General features: G+C 46.1%; 1 protein-coding gene across 15 annotated transcripts in view; it reads left to right on the top strand.

The window, feature by feature from the left end:
- Sema6d (semaphorin 6D) overlaps positions 1-21,977 on the top strand; it is a 563,436-nt gene that overhangs the window by 497,173 nt on the left and 44,286 nt on the right. Inside the window, exon 1 of one of the 15 annotated variants that reach the window (XM_057780353.1) lies at positions 8,290-8,406. The exons of 11 other annotated variants lie outside the window; for them this stretch is intronic. The gene's annotated coding sequence lies outside the window, so the exon portion shown is untranslated. Of the gene's footprint in view, positions 1-8,289; positions 8,407-9,392; positions 9,417-9,436; positions 9,795-10,097; positions 10,537-21,977 lie in introns of those variants that run through there. 3 more of the 15 variants (XM_057780352.1, XM_057780351.1, XM_057780350.1) reach the window with 3 other exon arrangements.

The following is a 21,977-nucleotide window of genomic DNA, read 5'->3' as shown; positions in this document are numbered from 1 at the left end:
CCTTTGCAATACCCTGTAGTTTACTTTCTTCTATAGATGAAGATGTTTCTTATTGTCATCATTGTGCAGCCTTTCTCTTCATGTGACGCCTAGAATCCTCCTGAGACATGTCATCTCAAACACATTCAGTTGCTGTTCTGAGGAGCATCTCATTGTCCAGGTTTCGGAGTTGTAAAGAAGGTGGCTCAAGACAAGTGTCTCATAGACTTGTAATTTTGTTGTTGTTATGTCTCTTGCTGACCAAACCTTTCCAAGTGCCTGGAATGCAGCCCTCACTATCCCTATCTGCCTCATGATATCTGAAATTGTTCCTTCGTTTGTATTGAGGTGTCCTCCCAGACAGACAAAGTTGACTCTTTGCTTGAGGTTCTGATTCTTTATTACAATGTTAAAATCCTTGTGCCCCCTTCCCATGTGTTATATTTCAGTCTTCTCCATGTTTACTTTCATACCAAGGTTTTCACTGACTTCTACCTCTCTATGTGTCATGGCCTGCAGCTCATTTGGACTTTCAGCAAGTAGTTTGTATCATCGGTGAAACGCAATTATTGATTCATACACTACCTATCTGCACACCTATCTCCTCATCCTCCAGGGCTATTGCTATTATTAATTCCAGAAATATACTAAAGAATAGTGGTGAGAGAACACCTCCCTGCAACATTCCTACGATTGTCTTAACCTGATCACTCAGTTCTCCACAGACTTTGCCTGATGCATAGGTTCTTTATAGACATTTTCTAGTATTCTTATGATTTTTTCTGGGTACCTGTCGAACCTCATTGTTTCCCAAAGTCTTTTCCTCCAAATGCTATCGAATGCCTTCCTGAAGTCAATGTAGCAGACATGTATGTCTTTTGAAAATTCTTCATATTTTTCTTCCAGTTGCCTCAAAGTGAAGATCTGGTCAATTGCGCTCCTGTTAACTCTGAATCTGCACTGGGCCTCTGCTAGGATTTCCTCTGTTCTGCCCTTAACCCTTTGCAGGATAATGGAGGAGAAGATCTTGCTGCTATGGCCCAACAAACTAACACCCCTGTAACTTGAGCAGTCCAGCTTGTCCTTCTTCTTGTGTATGGGAATTATGCTTCCATTCCATGGGAATACTTCATGTTCCCATATCTCTCTGAAGAGTCTGAGAAGCGCCTCGGCCCCTGAGCCTCCAGCTCCTCCACTGTGACATCATCCACTCCTGGACCCTTCCAGCAAGTTGTTCTCTTGATAGCTTCCTCTATCTTGCTCCTGCCAATATTTAATATTTCCTCCTTGTTTCTGATGTTTGAGTGGCTGCTGAAGATCATTCCAACCATTTATACCCTCAAAAATATGTGTCTTCTACACACCCAGGAAAACCTTCAAGGCCCAATGGTAGTTCTTGTGTTCTCCATGTGTGTTCTAGCTTTCTCGGTCACCTCTCATGCTACTGGCCTCCGGGATCATGCACAAGCCCCAAGTCTGCCATATCCTTCCACTTTCTCCTCCCCAACGTCCCCTATAGTAATTCCTTTGCTGAGACATGTATCCCTGATGCCTTAACTTAACTCACTCACTCCTAGGAGCCCTCCCTGCGGCGAAGCCTTTAATAACCTTCACCGTGACTCATTGTTCCCTGTATCCATCCACTGCCTTTATCCTGTACCATTGGGCTGACTGTCCACAGCTTCATGCCATGTGATCATTTCCTGCCCAACTAGGGTGCTCACTCTCTCACTCATTATCCCATCTCTCAAAAGTTTCAGGGTCCCTGTCCCAGCCAGCATTCTAGACTGAAATAGCAAACAAACAACAACAAAAAAAAAAGATTTAGTTCCCTCACCCACAAATGCTGGTGATAAAATGTATTAATAAGGTTGTGCAGTGATATAAGTGTAATAAGGAAGATCAAAGGGCAGAGAGTAGAGGAGCCCTGATAAGCTCAGAACTACATTCAGCAGTTCCAGTTCCCAGATATGGCTCTACTCAGCTACCTGCTTCCGGGAAGCAATCCCCCAGCTAAAGCGTCCTTTGCAAAGTTTTCCATAAGACCAAAATAAAATGACTTTCTATTTGCTCCTCTAGACCTACTCAAAGTCTTTCCCTTGACTTTGCTTCTCACAGGAGGACAAGGTTGAGTCTAAGGAAGGTATCAGTGACTTCCTTGCCTTCTGGCTCCAGTGAGGCTGAACCAATGAAAAACACAGTGGGGGACCAGAGAGGGTGACCCTTGATACTCTTCCTTCCCCACAGCACAGGTTACCTCAGGCTGGCAGAGTCCTTCTGCTGAAGGTCAGTGCTTCTTGCAGGGGCTCTGTTCGCCTCCCTGACCGCAGGTTCTGCTCATTGCTTCCTCCTCTAGTTCCTTAGACACTGAGGGTAGAACAGCCCCCAGGGTAACTGGCCCCTGTGTTCTCCCTGCACCCCACTCTCACCTTCACAAACAGCTCCTCGAATTATCCAAGTCAAGTATGCCATCTGTTCCCTGCCGGGATTCTGAATGATAAAACTGCTTTTCAAATTTTCAGTTGCTGTCTGAATGTGAGCTATTTCTCATTTATCTCGGCACAGGGCTTTACACAAAGCAGACTGCTGCTATTAATAACGAACGGCGAAATGAATGCATGCAAGAATGAATGAGTGATCCTCTTTCCTTCTAGTCATTCTGGAACCCTTAGATTTTGTGAAGACTGTGATTTTTGTCTGGGAGGGTCCCTGTTCCTCTGGTGTTGTGTAACAGTGTCCTACAAGGTTGAAATATTCCATCTTTGAATAATCATTCCTACAAGATTCAAATATTCCATTGAGGTATTCCAAGCTATTTAAACAGGAAGGTGAACAACTCAAAATAACTTCTGGAGGTCCCTGAAACCAACCAGATTCTCTAGCCGCCGCCCCCCCCCCACCAGAGTAAGCAATGAAAACTGCACAAAAAGGGGGTGGGGAGAATCTAAGTGCAGACCAGCTGCCTGGAAGAAGCAGAAAGCAGCAGGACTGAGCTGACCAGAGGAAAATTAGACCAGCTGAGGCACCTGAGGACCCTCTCCAACCTGTGGAGATGCCTGCAGGCTGTGCAGTGTACCCCAGGTCCCTGGGCTTATGAGCTATTGCTCATGCAGGGGTGGACCTTGGTGATACAGCTGTCTTTGAGCCATTGCTGCTCCTGTAAGGAACCCCTGGCCCATGTCCTTGTACGTAACCCTAATAAAATTCATTGGTTCACCAAGTTGGACTTTGGTTATATCTGCACTTTGGTCTGTCGTGGCCTCCTTATCTGAAGTTAGTAGATGGGTGTCGTGTCCCCCATTTTCTCACACAATGCCTAGAACTCATTGACTCTGGGCATTTCTGTGTTTCTGGTGGTTTCCTGTGAAAGGGTTAAGTCTAGCTGTAGTTTCTAAAGAGACCACATCCTTTCTTCCACAGGCTGCGCATTCACCTGCTATCAAAAATAGATTACTTTTTTATTTATATTTTTTACTCTTCAGCATAAAAGCTGGCAAATAAATCAAATCCAAACTGTTTCCTCACTAAGTTGGAAGGCAGAAAGATATATTTAAGGATGAGGAGCCCAGACGGGTGTCATGCTTTCAAACAAACTACTCTGTGGACCCCTTGTATAATATATACCCCTTGTATATATTAGCCCAGCTAATACTCAATGAAAGGATAGCCTAGGCAAATGGTCTAACCACAACTAAAACATAGACTTCATCAGTCGGACAGTCACAACAAGCTGAAATCATGGCTGATTAACAGTTCCCGTCAAATTAATTTATTTCCAGCAATCATAAATTACCCTCGCCTCCCAAATATCCCACCTATATTGATGCAGAAAACAAGGCTTGTCCTTTTGTTCTAATATGACAGCTACCAAGGTTGATGACTTACAAATGAGAAACAGATCCATGGGAACTGTCTTTAGAAAATACACTTAATAGTGTCTCTGGGTACTGAGTGGGTATTAGTCATTAGAAAATAATCATGTAACTAGAGTTCTTAATTAAAACTTGTGATGAGAAATGAATCTATTTATTTGGTAATTATGACCCAGAAATCCAGAGCATATTGGAGTAGTTTATAAACATAATTCCAAAGATTTTAATATAGTAAAAGCAGTTGTAAAGCTCTTACCGGGGAATATAGAGGAAAATACGCAAATGTGCACACACTTGTCGGAGATACATCCTTATGGGACAAGACCTGAAGAGTGAGCTGCTGGGGCACCCGTACCAGGTCAGCAGTCAAAGCCAGGCTTGTACGAGTCTGTTAGGAACTTTCCAGAAACCTTTCAGCTAGCTTGCCTTGCTTTGTAACAGAAGCAGAATGTTCATGGAGTTTTCTATAAGTCTTCCCTCTTAGTCTTTTCTTAAAGATGTAAGTTCAGACAGCTGCTGCAGAGCTAGCAAAATGAATCACTAATGTTTAAATGGAGCTTGATCGCTGGGATCAACCTGGTGAGAAAGTTTGTCATAAAAATGTACAGGTCTGCCACGATTTTGTTTGTTGACGAGTACCCAACGGCAGGTTCAAAGGCCATAGGTATCTGGGGGTCAAGGAAACTGGGGACGTATTACTTTATGGCACCAAAGGTTAGACACCCTGTGTTTCTTCTGAGATTCTTTACAACAGTGTCCAAAGATCCTTGTAAGTGACCGGTGCAGAGAGTGCTAGTGACCCCTCATTGGCATCACTTTGGACTCAGTGACACCAGCATCAAAGGCACAGGTTTAAACGCCTGGTGGCGAATGATCTGATCGACCTTGCCGCTGCATCAGCATGTAACTGGACTTTGGGAATTCGGAACAAGCCTATTATTACAGCTGAACACTAATAAGGCTTACTATTGATTTTTATAGCACAGTATCAATTTCTTCCTGTCCCCCAAATGGAATGCCTTCCCTCCTTCACATTTTAGCAGTATAATTTGTAATAACCCCATACATTTGCCGTTAGTAAGCTATCTATTGTACACCCTGACTGAAAAGCAAAACAGAAAAGGCAAAGCATGCATTTGGAGAGGGTTTATTTGGAAAGATATAAATTACCCAGAATCCTATTCTGTTTTATTTATTTGTTTTGGTTTGTTTTGTGTTTTCAGCCAGTAGGTGGCTCTAGTGGCTTCTGGCAACGAATCACTTTTTGTACCTCTAAGGGCCAGTCACTTTTTTTCTATATAGAGAGAATCAGTTGATGTTGAAGACTGTGGAGAAACAATCTTGTGACCCTCACCATTAATGCAGACACTTGTGGCTTAAACAGTGAGGTTTGTTTTAATATAGATATTCATGCTTTAAATAAGTGTTTTTCCTCATAACTCACAAATGACTCAGAGCAGTTGTATGGGTGATAGCATGTATACACACACACACGGGTGTGTGTGTGTGTACATAAATCAGATATAATCATGCATATGCTCATCTTTAATCTGTCGCCAGAGAACATAAATAGCATTCAAAGTTGAAGGCTGTGCATGTGTATGGTGGATAAACAATGGTTTTCGGAAAACCTTCATCTTTTCTTCCACTCAAACACACCAATGCCCAACAGTGGATCCTGTAAAGGCATTAGTAAAAGTTGAGAAGTCACTGATGATTATTTCGACAAAATGCATGGTGCATTTTCTTTACACAGAGCGAATGGCAGAAAATATTTATGCTAAGATAGAGTAGGAATCAAAATAAGTTTAAAAAGCACATTTTCTTATTCCAAATATGGGTATGGCTATGTGCTACACTGGCGTAGAACATAGCAATAGAAATGAATTATGCCAGCAAAATCCTGAAGCTTAAGATTTACCATGATAAATATTTTTCATTAAAATGAAATATCTTGGCAGAGTCACTTTCATATGCAAACTCTTGACACAAGGAGGCCAGCTGTGTCTATGCAGATGCAGAGATGTGAGTCTATATTATTAATGATTTATCATGCCATGGAGAGCTTAGATTAGTTTTGAAAGCAATCCCTTGCCACAAAAGCACTTTCTATAATGTGTGCATGCAAGGAATCTGCGCATTCCAAACTGAAGCCACCGGAGAAAACACCTCTCCCTTTGACATTTTGATTACAATACCTTCATCTATGGGATTCTACATTCTACACGATGCTATTCATGAAAATCCATGTAAAACGTTGTTCCCATCGATTGGATAATAGTTTGTATACCTGAATTAAAAGACATATCACATGGATAGAGGAGTGGAGGTAGAAGTGAACAAAAATTTATTAACACACCCATTGAGTCATGAGTCTCACACTTACTGTAAGTTTGGATTATGTTTCTAATCCAGTTCTGTAGTATCCCAAGATTGCACTGTCTTCATGGCATCTAGAAAGCTTTGCCTAGCGTTTACTCAGTGCCTGCTGTGCTCCTGGCAAGGGGGTTCACAAGTCACATGTGTTATAATGTCCAGTCTACTATGGAAGCCATATTTGTTTTTCAAATAAGGAAAATGAAGCCCACTGTGGTTAAATAAATTATCCAAATCACCAATCTACTGGGAAGTAGTTGGATTGGAAATCAAACTTTATAAACTCCAAAAACTTCATTCTTAGCGGTTGCTGTTCAGACCTCATAAAGTAAGAGGGAGCATAGAAATCCCAGTTACAGGTATGACGTTAACCAAATCACTAAAATGTCTCTCTTTCTGTTTCCTCACCTTAAAAATGGTGTTAATAATAGTACTTGCTTCATAGAATTGCTGCATGCTAATACTTTTAAGAGCTTAGAACAGCTTGGCCCATGTCCAGCATGGTATTTGTTTAATAGCAGTAATGGTTAAGGAATCGTACTATCTGATGATTGATACATTTTACTGAGATTCATATACAAAGATTTTCTGTAGATTCTAGATAGCTAGATAGCTATTATGCTTCAAATTCAATTGGAAATGAGTTATTACATACCATTGATGGGAAAAACCACACCAAAAAAATACAAAAGCATATTTGCTATTTGGGTAGAATGTAGCCTTCAAAGTTTGTGGGGGAGTGAAAAGAGCCAAGGGCTTCTGTTCGCTCATTGACAAACATCTAACAAATACTCTCAGTGGCACTGTGAGATCTTGGGACACAAAGTATGGGGGGTTATATAATATAGTGATGGCAAAAGGACAGTTCTTTCTTATCTGGCCCAGAAGAGAGTACGAGAAAGTGGCAGGCTCCAGCATCATACTTGCTCAATCAGTATTTACAGAGAGCGCATCCTGTGTAAGGCACCAGGCCTGCACAAGGAAAGAAGGCAAGAACCCTGCTCAATTAAGACATGTCCAGTTGGGAGATAACCTAAACAGAACAAAAACAAACAACATTTTGGAGCACAGAAGACAGTCACTCAGATCCAGACAAAAGGTTTGCGGGATGAGGGAAATTTGCCACCTAAACAAGAGCTGTTCAGTAAGAAACCAGAAAGGAAGCTAAGATGCATGATAGGGTACCACAGAGAACAGAAACATCACGAGAGTGGGCTTTCTGGGGCACTGTGAGTACCAGCCAATACTAGTGCTTAGAGCGTAGGGTGGGTGGGGAGAACGGGGAATTGGCAAAAGTCAACAGGGTTAAAGAGTTGAATGGTGTAGAGTCAGCAGTAAGGACGGACGGGAATCGGATGAGCCACAGCACTGGCAGCTGCCTGAGTGCCTGGTTTGGATCTCTTTCCACTGGAGACCAAATAAAGAGTGTCAGTTCCCTCTCACCACTCCCCAGCAGGACAGGACAAACCCTCAAGAGTTCCCATGCCATCCTCTGGCTTCCTGGCCTCCAGCACAGCAAATCCAAGCAAAACCCCGAGGTCCAGACTGATACTTAGGAGTGAAAATATGTAATTCATGGTTCCCAAGGGACCATCAGTTTATTCTCCAGCACCCAGCCGACAATTATTTCTTGTTATTCCTGGATTTAAGGACTCAGTCTGGGGTAGAACTGTCACCCCTGGGTCTTTGTCTTTCTAAACCTGCCCACATGTACAGGAACTCAATCTAAGCCAGGTGTAACTCACCCTTAGTCATCTCAACACTCCAGAGGCTGAAGCAGGAGGATTGCCTTAAGTTTGAGGCCAAGCTGCTCTAAACAAGGAGTTGCAGGCCAGCCTGACCCACGCGGTGAGATGGGGGAGGATGGGGGGGGAGTGAACTTCTGCTGTTACTGCTGATATGGGACAACTCCCAAACCTGTGCCCAGGTGGCTGGTGACTCCTTCCATCACCACCCAAGTAGCCCGTTCCTCCCCCAACTCTTTTCATCTTCCTCTGCCTGCAGGGCAGAAAACAAGAAATGACCGCTGGCCAGGAAACAGCCCCAGCTTTCTGGGTCAGAAGTTGGCTAGGGGAGGGCCCTGACTGCCAAGTAACTTGCAATGATGTCAGAGCCCAGCACAACCAGAAAACACCAGCCAACCAGGCAACAAAAGACTTAACAGCAGAAAAACCACTGAGTGAGTCTCAGAAGCTGCTCTTTCCGCCCCATACCCCTTTCTTGCAATAGGAGGGACTGGTGTGTGTGTGTGTGGGGGGGGTAGCTTGCATTTTAAAAGGCTGCCCTTTCTCTCCAGGCTTGCTTTTGGCTACCAAGTGTTAACCAGGATGCCTTTTTCGAGTATATTCTTCATAAATGTAAACATGTATGGGGGGGGCTAGCAAAAAGAACCGCGGACAAGAATATGCCTCCTGCATGGCCCGACTCTCTTTCCACGGTAATTAACCACACTCAAGGGAAAACCAAAAGTTTGGCGGAAATTCTCTCTCTTTTCCCTCCCTTCCTCCCCTCCCTCCCTCTCTTATTCCCCCCCCCCCAAGCGGAGGCTGCATGGTTGATTCCAGCCAGTTAGAACCCTTAAGTGATACATGATTAGATTGCAAATGAATAAACACAGCCCGTTCTTGGATAGAACTTTGAATGAAGATCCTCTTGTTTGGGAATATATGATTCTTTTACTTCATTTATGACAGTCCATCTTAAATGATGTCGCCTTCAAGGACATTTTCATTTCTCCCACAACGTATTAAACGAAACACTTGCCTGTAAAACCGGCTCATTAGCCTGCAAAATTATACTGTACTGAATGGCTTTCATTCAAAGTGGAAATAAGATTTTTAGTAGGCAATTTCTGTATTTTCTAAAGATACAGCTATGTTTGATTGCTTCTTACCAGCTGTTTTGCTTAGTGATTATAAAGATAAATGGGGGAGGGGGCTTAGAAGAATGAGTTCAAAAATAAATCTTAGACTAGAAAACTAAGACTGAAGTTCGGGGTACAACTGCGCCCACAGCACCACTGGGCTGCAGCGATTTGTCCTCAGGACGTCTGGGGGCGGCTGGGAGAGTAGAGAGGGCGCCTGGAGGAAGGGAGAGGGAGGGAAGGGAGAGGCGGCTTTGCAGGCTACAGAGGCGGCGCCAGCAGGACGACCCGGCTCCAGGAGGCGCGGGAGGAGCGGCTCCTCTAAGGTGGGAGAGTCTGGGCGCGCGGCCGAGCGCGAGCAGGGACGCGCGGCCACCAGGGTCGAGGCCGCGGCGCGCGTGGGGCTCTGGGCGGCGCTGGCCGCGGTGGGAGCTGCAAAGCGGCGAGGGAGCCGGGCTCTCAGGGAGCGACTCGGAGATGGATCGAATTACACCATTTGCAGGGCAGCGGTTTGTTTTGCTCGCGCTGGGTCCCGCCGCCGCCGCCGCCGTCAGGGCTGGAGCTGGCGAGTTTTGGGATAGATCGCAAGGCGAGACCCGAGACCGAGGGATTACTCTTTCTGCACACTGTCTTGGTCGGCTTTTCCGTTTGGTCCTGACAAGCTTTATTTGTCTGTCTTTTAACGCAGGCTTTCCCCATGAGAGGTAAGACGGTCTCCGAAGCTCGGCTGTCGCTCTGGGTGCGTGATGGGTGTGGGACCCCCAGTCCGCAGCGCAGCTGTGTGCGGGCGCGTGTGTTTGCGTGGGTGTAGTGTCGCAGCTCCGCGGAGTTCATTGCTTTCCCAAGCCCCTCGGTCTCCAGTGGTGCGCGAGGCGCCTGGGGAGGTCTGGCTGACCCGTCCCAGCCGCCGGTGGGCGGCCTGGGGGGCGGGGCGGACGGCTCGGCCCTCCTCCTAGGCGCACCCCTAAGGGAAGAAAAGACACCCGGGGCCGCGAGGAAAAGTTTCTTCCAGGCACGGCGGGCTCGGCGCTGCCCAGCACACCGTCAGGGTTAGCCCGCCTTCCTTGCTGCGGGGCTCGCACCGCCAGCGCAACCCAGGCCGCCGGCCAGCCTCGGCCCCGAGAACGCAGGGACAGCCCAGGAGCGCGGAGCCACTGGCTGTCCACGCGGGGACCGTGGGCACCCACCCGCCAGGCTCCCAGTCACTCTCCCCCGCAACTTTGCGTGCTTTGTTCGCTGGCTGGAAATGACTCACCGAAGCGCTGTGGACAGGGTCTTAGCCAGTCGGCAAGGGCTCAGCCCAGAGACGTGTTCCGCTCTCAGCTTCCCATCAATTATGGATGGAAACAAATAAGGAAGAGTCAATTTTGTATGAGCCGCTTCTTCAGCGGCCAAAGGCGTCCTGTAGCCGGGAGCAGCGGCAGGCAAGGCGAGCCCAACATCCAGGTAGGGAAACTTACAGTTCTTGCTGCAGTGACCATCTGTAAAAACTGAGGCAGTAACCGCCCTGGGAGATTTGGGAGCGCTTTCAGCTCCCAGTGGCAGGTCTAACTCTTAGGCTCTAAATTAAAGGCCAGAAAGGACTTGGAGGTGTGGATGCAAACTGAGTTTAGAATTTTCCTCATTAATCGGCCAGCAGGACCATTACGTAGAGGACTGTTTAAATCTTGCACTTGGCTTTTTAAAAATTGCCAGGGTGGGGGTCGGGGTGTTGGAGGGGGCATTGCAGTAGGATATGAGTTAGAGTGCCAAAGGAATTGGACCGGTCAGTAGGTCAGTAACCAATTCCTGTATCCTCAGAGTGGGACAGCGTTATTATAGATGTTTCCCCGAGACTTTGTGTACAGTAACTGGACCCTATTTCGGCCACTCAGGCGTCTTTCCCTTAAATCAACACAGCTTCTGGTTACTTATGGGAAATCTCCTCCCAGAACTTGGAGCTACTACAAATTGTAAGTCTACAGTACCAAAATATGAGTGCCTTGCCCCTTCCTTCTACTTGATTCTTGATGCCATAAAGTAGGTCCTTTTGTTTATTTCACTGCTGAGGTCCCAGGGAAAGAGTTAAAACATTCTTAATTCAATTGGTTTAGTCTCTGCTCCTTGAATGGGAGAAATACTCCCCATTTGGAGAAAACCTTCAAGGCTTTTCTTCCTTGTATTGTAAAATCTTAGACAGCTGGAGGAAGTGTTTTCCTCTCTTTTCGGTGGTATAAAACAATAGATCCTGCTGCTTTGTTTCTTCATGGTGTTAAGTATCTACCCTAGGAAATTAACTTGTCTTCAGTGGCGTTTAATGTAGTGAGTGACAGGCTCATTCTCTCAAACTAGCACGTATTACACCCAAACGTTTACCCCGGCTTAGATACATAAAAATTACAGATAAGCTCTGGGATCGGGTCTGTGTCGCCGAGAGCCTAAACATCTGCAGATAAACTACAGCTCACCCGTAATTGAGATTTGCTTTTTAGTCTGCCAGTGCTTTTGTTTAAGTCTCTGAGATGTGCGCCCAGAGACAGTTAAATACAAGATCCTAAGATTTCTCCGCTTAGCACGCTCAGGAACATCAACAATCCAGTAAGAATTTCTTATTGGATCCTACATAAAATTGGTACCCATCCCGTTTCTCCTAAGGCTGCTACTTAGGTCCCCTCTCTGAGCAGCCTTTCTGTGGTGCAGGAGAATGTGCCAGGAACACTGTGATGTCTCCATGACCAGACATCTGGTTAACTTGAGTTTGATTTAGATCTGTGGGCATTTTGCCACCCCTTTCCCCATTTTTGATGCCCTCTAATAGCACCAGAACCATCTGGTCATGCCTCCCTTGGTTTGATGGATTTGAAAGATGGCTGTGACGTCAGCCTTAGTCCTTAGAGTGAGGGCAACTTTAAAATCCAGAGGGCTTCAGTTCACTGGCTTGCTGCACAGGAAGACTGTCCAGTAACTGATTTGGGTAAGTGGGCCTTTGCATCCTGCCTGGTAGTTTCTGTTCCTTGAAAGGCCGTGAGCAAGTAGCTTGGGTTCAGAACTTTGATTCAGAGAGATACCCATGATGGTTGAGGACTGACTTGAGTCTGAGGGAGCTCTTCTTGCTGCTCCCTCATAATGAGCCGTGGTAATTAGCTTAGTCATTGTTCTTGCATGTGAGTTTCACTAAGATACACAGAGTGAGAAATGCATCTGAAATGGGGTCATTTTCCACTGTTCTGATGCGTTTTATTCAGAGCTAAGAGCTTGGCTGAATGCCTGACCGGTATTAGTGCAGCAGCCTTAGGAGGCAAACTCCTGCCCTAACATATTGCAGGACAAAATATTGCCTTTTACTGCTATTGAGGGTCTTTAAGCCTGCATAGTCTGGATTTATTTCTAGAGGAAGCAAGAGGCAGGTGAGGTAGGCCAGCTCGTCTATGCTCCTTGAGTGAGTACCTGCCATTTGTTAAGGAGCTGTAGCCCTATGGCCAGACATGCTTTTACATATGCACCTTAAGGTGCACTGCTTTCTGGAAAACCAGATCGGTGGGGCAAGACATAGAAATATATGTCTCTTTTTTTGTGTGTGCAAATTGCCGTATCACAAAACTTGAAAACAAGATAATCTGCGCCTAATGTTTCCAGTGCAGGCCTTCCTGCCCTCAGCACTGATGAACCGGCTGTCAGTGTGCTTTGCATCCTGGGTCGGCCACACCAGGGGGAGGCGGCGTTCTCTGAGGCTTACGTGAATAGAGGTTTAACAGCAAACATCTACCCAATCCAGTGTCTTGGGATGCTGTTGAGAGCAACTGACAACTCAGTTGGGAGGAAAAGTGTCTTGATTTATTCCTGTGCCCCACGGAAGCACGAGACCCCGTGACTCCATTAAGCATGGCTGGACACTTTTCAGTTGAGGTGGCCGTCGTCAGGCTGTTTTCGTATCAGACCTTGATGACAGGGGCAGTATAGCTGACCACTGAGGCGGTTCTCAGTTCTCCCCAACAGGAAAACTCCTCAAACTTCTTATTTCAAAGAAGAAAACAAAACAAAACATCGAGCAGAGAGCATCTAAGGGCCTGCAGCTCAGCGGAGTGCAGAGCCCACGTGAGGTGTTTCATACTTCCCAAACTTTTCTATCAGACTTTGTTAACTCGCCCGGATTAGCATTTTAACAACCCTGAAGTGAACTTCTGCCATTCTCTCCACTTGGACACAGTATGTAGACCATCCATCATCCTGTCCTTGGCTACAACAGGCTGCTGGCTCTATCACCATTTGGAGGTACACAGAACCCATCCAACTGTGAATAGCACAGCTGGCTACAGCTATTTTTTCTTCCAGACCACTGGCAGCATTGTCTGGCTGTGGTAACTAAAGTTAAGACCCAGAACAGGAAGTTTCCATCCTTTGATAACCTGTGCCAGGCCCTCATCCAGTCTTGGAAGTACACCTGCCTGCAGGCCTGCTGGCTGGTCTTTTACTCACATGCCACTTTGTGGCCACAGCAGGGACACTTTAGACCTGATACGATTTAGCCACAGAATTATAGAATGAGAAAGCTGCATCCAGTCCCTGCTCATCCTACACCTTCAGAACTTACTCTATCGGAAACGTGAAAAGGGGACTAAGAATAGCGTTAAGCCTGTGACCCAGAACCACTCGAGACAGAAAAAGACCTGTCTAGCTCTTCAGTGACCTACACACACCCTGACTCCATCCCTTTACACAGATTGTGATGGACCTAAATATAGGCCTGCGGTTCATATACACACGCTTTTGATGACATTTTGTTGTTTCCCGCTCTTTATATCTGTAAGGGTAGCCATTGCTTGTTGGGGAAAGGATAACATGTATTGGGTGGGTGAATTTCTTATGAGATACAGCTTTTCATTCACCGGTTTGAACTTTTCTAATAGAGAATATTTCCTTGGGAATTTGATGTGCAGAAGGGATGCGATCATTTCATGCTTTGGTGTGAGTGAACCCAACCACAAAGTAGCAGGGAGAAAGAGGGTGACATTGATGGGAGAGGAAGAGAGAAAAAGAGGGAGCAGAAATCACAGTGCCCACATGAACATAATGTGGTGATTACATTCTAGACATGCTAATAAGATCTTTATCTTGGTTGTGTGGAAGAGTCAAACACCTACAGGAGGAAGCTCCTTTAACATGACTTGATCATGGAAAAAACAGGGTCACCCAGTAGGGAAGCCAAACCTCTAAGCATTCCAGCCCACAGTTTCTCTTCACAGTACTGGATTGCTTTGGTGTTTCTGGCTTTTCTGAATGAAGAAGTTACATTTGGGGAAAAATATTTTTATTGAGTGACTTACCCTTGTGGGGATGTTCTTGAGTTGTGTCTTTCTTGCTAACCTAAATCATAGGGTTCTATTCTTCTCCCACATGTATTCCTGGTGGTCAGACAACTGTGACCTCTTCAGTGGTCGCAGAATGGCCCCTCACCCAGCACTGCTCTCCATGTTGGGTTTTCTTGTCTAGGATGATTTGGTTATGAACTCTCAGAAAAGTGCTGTCTGGGTGTACTTGTCGTTTGTTTGTTTCCTGATCCTGGCAAGTGACAATCTATGATGTACCACTGAACCATTTCCCAGGGTCACAGTTTCAGGGTTGAAGGTATTTGTCTGAAGCCTGACTGTAGATTTCAGCAGACCTCACACTGTTCTTAATGCTTCGATGAACTTTGACCTGATCGATCAAACCCCGCTGAGACTTTGTCTCCCATGCAGTAACTTCCTTGTTATTGTGTTTTTTATTCAGAATTCCTATGGGAGGAAAGTCTTAAAACTAGATATGCATTGCCATTGCACATGATGCTGAAATTTACGGTTTTTAGTATATATTTAAGGGAAGGAAACCTAGGTTTTAAGAGTAAGAGTTCAGTGTGTCAGTACATATATAATAAGGCCTCAGGAGGATCTGCAACCACTTAGCCTGTTATTGGAGTCCGTATTTAGCAGTAGAGGCAAGAGTTTGTCCTGGCACCAAAGAGCTGGAGCAGAGGAAGCTCACCAAGGAAACACTTCTGTTCCTCAGTTGAACCATTAGCAGCAAACCAGGAAGCTGGGCAGCTCCACCTTGTCTCGCACCTCACTTGTTATTACAGGAGTGCTTGGAAGAACCCAAGACTCCCTTGGGTGATTGGCGGATCAAGGAAAGATAGTTTTAGAAGCAATCGACAAAAGAAAGAGAGGCCGCAGACGTAGTAACGTATTCCACAGTTTCTGTTCTTGCCATTGCTGTCGCAAACGTGCTCGTTCAGCTTTGACCAAGTGTCTGCTCTGCACGCGTCCTAAGAGGAGCGTGGAAGATTTCAGAGCTCTAGGTGAACGGCAGAATGCGGTGTTTTAAGTGCCAGAGAAGGTATGCTCAGCCCTGTGGGAGCCGAGGAAAGGGAGGTTATTTCTGGCGAGGGTGGTCAGGGAGGGTTTTGTGGAGCCACTGATATTTGAGCTGGTTCTTGAGCTAGGTAGGATTTGGACAGGTGGACCGTAAGAGGCGGAAGGGGAGCTGTTGAAAGAGAAGGCATTCCAGGCATAGAGTACAGCTTAGGCAGAGGCCCTGGGGTGGGGTGGAGTGGGATTGGGGTCAAGGTCAGTTGTCTACTCTGAGTCCTGCCCTACTGAAGAGCTGTGTTTCAGGTGCACAGTGGCTGTTGGCTATGCGAGTCACAATGCTGAATCGAGTATCCTTGGGCTGCTGGCCCCAGAGAGTCAGCCATCAGAATGCATGGGATCAACCTGTGACAACTCAGATCGCTCCGCACTGAGGAGTACAAACCCTAAGCCAGCTGCAGGCGGATCATGTCTGTATTCACAAAGTCAGTGCTGAGGACCCGGCAAGACCTCCCCTCACTGGGTTATTGAGCAGAAGCTAACTAAGCTGCTGGTGTATCTGCCTTAGCTTTTTCTTTTTACCACAAAAAGACTTTGAACATAGACTCTAATTTTTAAAACAGTTGCATGTGTATGTAAGCATGTTGGCAGAAGAAAAGTAGGACCCTGATAATGAGCTGGAGTGCCCGTCCCACTTAGATGGTAGCTCCCTGAGGCTGTGGCCTGGTGAAAGTCAGCCAAGGAAGACACACTTGTTCAGCAAATGTTGTAATAAATGGATTCGTGAGTTTTATCGCACAGCTGGTAGAGTCTTCCATTGCAAGGAGTGGTTGGAGGCTAAGGCAGCTTCTTCCTAATAGAGGAAAATGACTGGGGAAATTATGGCTACATCCTTTAGGAAGCGAACGTTCTTTTGTGGTTCTGAGCTCCCAGGACAAACTTCCGCCACCAGTGGCTCCTGTGTTGTTTCCTCGCCAGCACTGTTACTTCCCTTACCCCGTCACAAACCTTCCTCCAAGCTAAGTGGGACTGGGAGTGCTTCTCAGCCCTTGTTAACCCATAGGTTAACATAAATTAGAATCAACACACAGTTAAGTTTAATGGTGGACGTAATAAACTTCGGAGGGGGGCACCGGGGAAAGACCAGACTTCTGAAATGTAAGTGTGCTTATTAGAATATGTAACGAAGGAGGAATAAGAAGAAAACAAGCGCATTAGGAATGGTCGCGTGAGCTGCTTTGCCAAGCCTCCTCACACCTACCCCCAGTCCAGTTTTCCAAGGTTCATTTGTCTCTCACAAGTCAGTACTTTACATTACAGTCTCAGTGAAGAATCGCTGCCGATTAATCATCAATCACAAATTACAAAATAGGTCCCTAGGGAGAGGGCTAATCACGAGCAAATGCAACATGGGAAGCTTTTTAGGAATATCCCGGTGACTTAGAACAGAGAGCCTGCTAAGTCTAGTAGCTAGCTGGTCTGCTGCCAGCATGGCGGCTTGACGTGAAGGGCACACGGCTCCCCTGTGCCCACCACAGTTGCTTCTAGACCTGATCTAAAATAAGCTGGCCCGGCTCAACGGGGCTAATAATAACAGCACTTGCTGTGTGCTTGCCGTGTGTCATGGCATTGTGCTTTAAATATGTTGTCTCTTTTAATCCTCTCCCCGCCCCCGAGAATGGGAGCAAGGGGCTGACAGATGGGAATCCTCACCATGCGTCTGACACGCAAGTAAATATGCTAAATCCCTTGATCAGCATTTTTTAAAGATGGCTACTGTAAACAAGATTTGCACAGTACAGAGGAAGAAACTGAGGCAGGGAGGGTTAAGTGTGTTTTAGTTAAACCCAACAGTGAGAGGAAGGAGTTAGGATCCATGAGACGGAGTCTAGTGTAACAGAGAAACTGTGTGATCTGAAACAAGTTACTTAGCCTCTCTGAGGCTTCTAAAAGGAAGACTGTGCTGGTAGCACCTGTGTCTGAAGAGGGTTGTGAGACATAAATGAATTAATATTTGAGGAGCACTTATAATAGAGCTTGGCATGCAGTCATGTTTTAAATACACCTCTGTCTGTTAGGTAAAAATAGATGTAGTCTGGCTCCAGAGCGTGCGCTCTTGGCCTTCATTCTGTGCTCCTTGATGTGTGTGACTCTGTCTCTGCTTTGTGACTGGGGTGTGGGCTGGGACTTCAGATCCACAGTGCCCTCCATCCTGTAGGCTAGGAAGGGGACAGTCACAGGCGGTGTGGAGATGGCCCTCAGCCCCTCCATACCTCTGTGGAAGATCTCCACCCCAGGTATCCGCTGTTTGTCGGTCATGGTGTCAGACTCTGGAGCACACAGCCGGTGGTGTGGAAGGTTGGTGTGTTTTCTGTGCTGGTGGCTCCCGGGTTGGTGAAAGTTGCCGTAAACTCTTCAAGCACACTCCTGAGCCAATCCAGGTCTCAGACCCATAACCAGCCATCCTGAGACTTTAACACTCGTTGACATCACACGGGTTAAAGTTCAGATTCCCAGAACCCCAACCCTCCTTCCGGCACACCAGGTAAATAATGTTACTGTCTGTTGACCACCCTTTAAGAAAAGAGCCTACAGTGTAGCCAGGGTACCCCTGACAGCCCTGTATCTGCCAACGGCCTAACATCTGGGAGAAGCGCAAGCTACCACGTCAGCACATGACTGGACAGCAAGACTGGTGTGAAGAGGCCGTGAGGTAGTTATGACCTATTCCTGCCAGCCCAGGGCATCTCACTTAACTTCTGAAAGAGAAGAGAAAGCAATAAAATACGCTCCAAGCTAAAGAGGCTTATTAAAAACAAAATATCAACAACAATAACAAAAAAAAAAACCCCTCTAGTGTGTAAAAAGATTTCCACAGTGAGCAGAAATCATGAAAGAAAAAGGGCCTGACTTATTTCTGCTGACTGGCCTGTATCATTTCATAAGCGGGAGCCCTGGGCCAATATTCCTAGCAACAGTTCTTGATTCAGTGATAAACTGAGATAAGGCTAATCAAACTTCATGCTTCAGGGCACCAGGTGATTGCCTGCTGTGGTCAGAATGGAACTCTTCCCCTGGTGCTTTGCACAATTGACTAGACACATTAGACAGGTTTCTGCCATGCTCGGGAGAGTGGGGGCTGGAGGCTTGGCTGAAACTCCTGGCTGATCGCACCAAGGAAAAGCATGTGTCTGGAGCTTGCTGTCCCATCACCGTGTGGCTTCCTCGTTATCCATTACTCTCATCCTACGTAGCTGATGCATCTGTCGATTGATAGAAGGCACAGCTTGAGGTCGGGAGCCCAGTGCACTTAGAAGCAGCTGCCTTGCCCTCCAACCGTGCTCGGCAAAGCCAGTTTCCTCGTCGGATGCTGCTCTGCTGCCCTATGAAATCATCTTGAGCATTGGATAAAACAGTGCATGAACATGGAAGCGCTGTTAAAATGCAAGGTGCCATTACACACAATGAAATCACCGCTTATTGTAAACAACAGTCTGTGCATTGACGCCGGGTAATATCATGGGCATAATGACTGAACACTGAGTTCTTAATCTGTGCGGAGCACTGAAGGGGCTTTATTTACATTCGCTCAGGGACCTGCGGTGGTCCTTTGGGACACCGACTTGTTTTATTCCCATTATGTAGAAAACAACACTAATTCTTCCAGAAATGTCACCTGCCATAGGTGGCTGCAAACCATAACCTAAGACAGTTGGGATGCATTACTTTATAGTCAGAAGGAGTCTGAAGTCTGAGGTGTGTGCCAGTGGGCTCGAAGCAGGGCACGTCAGTGCCAGGAGGTCTCTTCCGGCCTCCGAGGTCGTGTTTAGTCCTTGCTTGTTGCCCCTTCCTCCAGTTTTGCAGTTATTCTCTGTCTTCTACTTCAGAACGGCGGCTCTGGCCTGCCTGCCTCCCTCTTCCTCATTCTTTAGGATCATCACAGTTACTTTGGTCCCTACAGATGATTCAGGATCGGTTCCCAAATTTAAGGTCCTTAGCTTACTCTCCGTCTTGCCAAGAAGGTCAGAGTATTTACAGATTGTGGGAACTCAAGTGTTACCACTTCTTAAGGGTGGGGACATTACTCTGCCCTGCGTACTTCAGTTCCTGTGAGGACCGTGAAGTAGTAGAGTCAGAATTTCTGCCCAGTTCTGACTTTGAAGCTCATGATCTCAACCACTCGCCATAAACCTCTTCAGTTTAACTGGTGGGGCAAAGAGTAAAACCAAGAGGCATGAGTGGTGAGAATCGCAGTGTTGTGATTGGGAGTCAATTGGGAGCTTTGAAATAAAGTCATGGTAGTTGGTGGCAACCCAGACATTAACTACACTGATCTTATGTCCGCTACACATTTGTCTTTTTGTTTGTTTGTTTGTTTGTTTTCCCGAGAGTAGGTATTTACTAACTGGATGGCAAGGGGCTCATGAGACCACTTGCCTTTCTCTGGGGGGAAAAATGGCCAAATAAGACAGGGACAATTTGGAGACCTGGGCCATTTTGAAGCTTGAAATCTGTGGGAAAGTATTTCAGAGGAACTGTCCACTCAGCAAGGGTAAATGGAGAAAGTGTCAGGAGCAACTGTCTTGTCACCTGCTGATTTTGGCACTGCCTCTTGGCCAACTGGATGGAGTTTCTCAAGCAAGACTGTTGTACCCATCCCTGATGACCACGGCTGTCTCTGGCTTATGAAGCTTGACATCCCCAAAGGCCAGTTACTCAATCAGGAGTCTGTGTTCTGCTAGAATTTGAAGAACAGTCAAAAGATGTCAGAGCCCCTCTTCTGTCTTGTGTGTAAATTCACTTATAATTTCGAAAGCCAAAACTATATTTGAAAATAGGTTAAAAGCACAGAGCTAGTAATCTGGAAGCTTGCCTGGTTGGGTGCCAGCCTGAGGCCTGGCAGAGGCCCCGGCCTAATGGCCCATCATTTTCTTCTTAGAACAAAGTGAATTGGAGGGTGAAATAGCACCTAGAACCTTCAGGGTTCTGTAATGCTCCATGTATCTCCAGATTGTATCTTCCTCAGTTGTAAGAGCAAAGGCGGCAGTGATTTAACAACCGAGTCCACAACGTGAGCAGGACCCAGTTGTGTGCGCTACAGTTGTGTGAGTACGGAGACCGACAACAGATAGCCTGACTTTTCAAATTTATTACTGTCATTTACATTTTACAGCACTCTGTCTTTTTCTTTGGGGATCACTTACACTTCATTGCTGTTAATATAGTTTTTAGACTCAATTTTCAGAAATACATAGATAATATTTTCAGTTAGCAATAACTGCACCTCATTCAGCTCTCGGGAGTTGCTAGGATGCTGTAGCACAGTTTCTCGCTGTGTAATTTTCACTTTCCTCCCTGAAGAGCCATCCCCACTTTCAACATGTAGCAGAGACAGGGCAGAGGAGTTTCAAAGTACAGAGCTGGCCTTGGCTTATGGGCTGTGACTGTTTTAGATTGTATTGCAGAAAATTTTAGGCTGGCATCCAAAATCAGAGAGAGAATGTCTTTATTGATCAGCAAAATCTTTTGTGAAAAAGGAGGGGGTGGTAGCCCCTCCAAAACAAATTTGCCATTTTTAATTGAATGCAGTAGTCCCCCAACTTCCGTGAGGAATTCATTCCAGAATCTCCTTCAGTGGGTGCCTGAAACCTCAGCGCCTTGAATGCTATATATACCATGCGTCCCCCATATAGAGATAAATACCTGTAATAAAGGATAATGTGTAAATTAGACTCAGTAAGAGATTAACAACAATAACTAATACCAAAGGGAAGCATTGCAGTAAGTAGTACACACTAATAAACGCTGTGTTAATGTGGTATCTTTCAAAACACCTTTACTGTATTTTTGCTTTTACCTTACACGTAGCAACTTAATGGCTTCTCTCAGGCACACCTCAGCTGTCCAGATCGCTGTTAGACTTTGAAGTCATTACCGAGTCAGAGAAAGGGTTTCTTGGGCTGAGCACTGTTAATATCAGCAGCCGTCCAGCTGATCATTGAGACAGCTGCTAAGTGTCCAGTAGGCAGTTGGCTTTCATAGTGTGGCGTCCCTGGATAGAGCGATGATTCCTAGACCAGCTGGGAAGGTGCCCTGGTCTTCCAGAAAATGAATTTCCTGTTGCTGTGTTAAAATACCCTGAAAAAAAAGCCAGTTAAGGGAGAAAGGGGTTTTTTGGTTTCCAGTTCCAGGTTGTAGGACGGTGAAGACATCAGGAACTCACTGCAGCTAGTTGCATTGTATCCAGAGTCAAGAGCAGAAAGCAGTGGCTAAATGCTGGCCTGCCAGTGTTCAGCCTTTCCCACCCTTACACAATCCAGGATCCCATTTCCAGGAAATGATGCCACCAACAATGGGCAGGATTTCCCGCCTCAATTAGCTTAGTCAGATTATATCTCGCAGAGGTGCCCTAAGGCCAGCCTAATGCAGACAGTCTCTTCTAAAACTCCCTCCCTTCCCAGGCAGGTCTAAATAGTTATCACAGACAGGGCAAGGCTGAGCAAGATAGCCCGGAGACTTCCTCACGTGACTCAAGGCTACTTGACCTATAACTGAGGGGTCATT

Source organism: Chionomys nivalis, chromosome 9, assembly GCF_950005125.1.
Source record: "Chionomys nivalis chromosome 9, mChiNiv1.1, whole genome shotgun sequence".
Taxonomy (NCBI): Eukaryota; Metazoa; Chordata; class Mammalia; order Rodentia; family Cricetidae; genus Chionomys; species Chionomys nivalis.
This window is presented reverse-complemented; position numbering and strand designations above follow the sequence as displayed.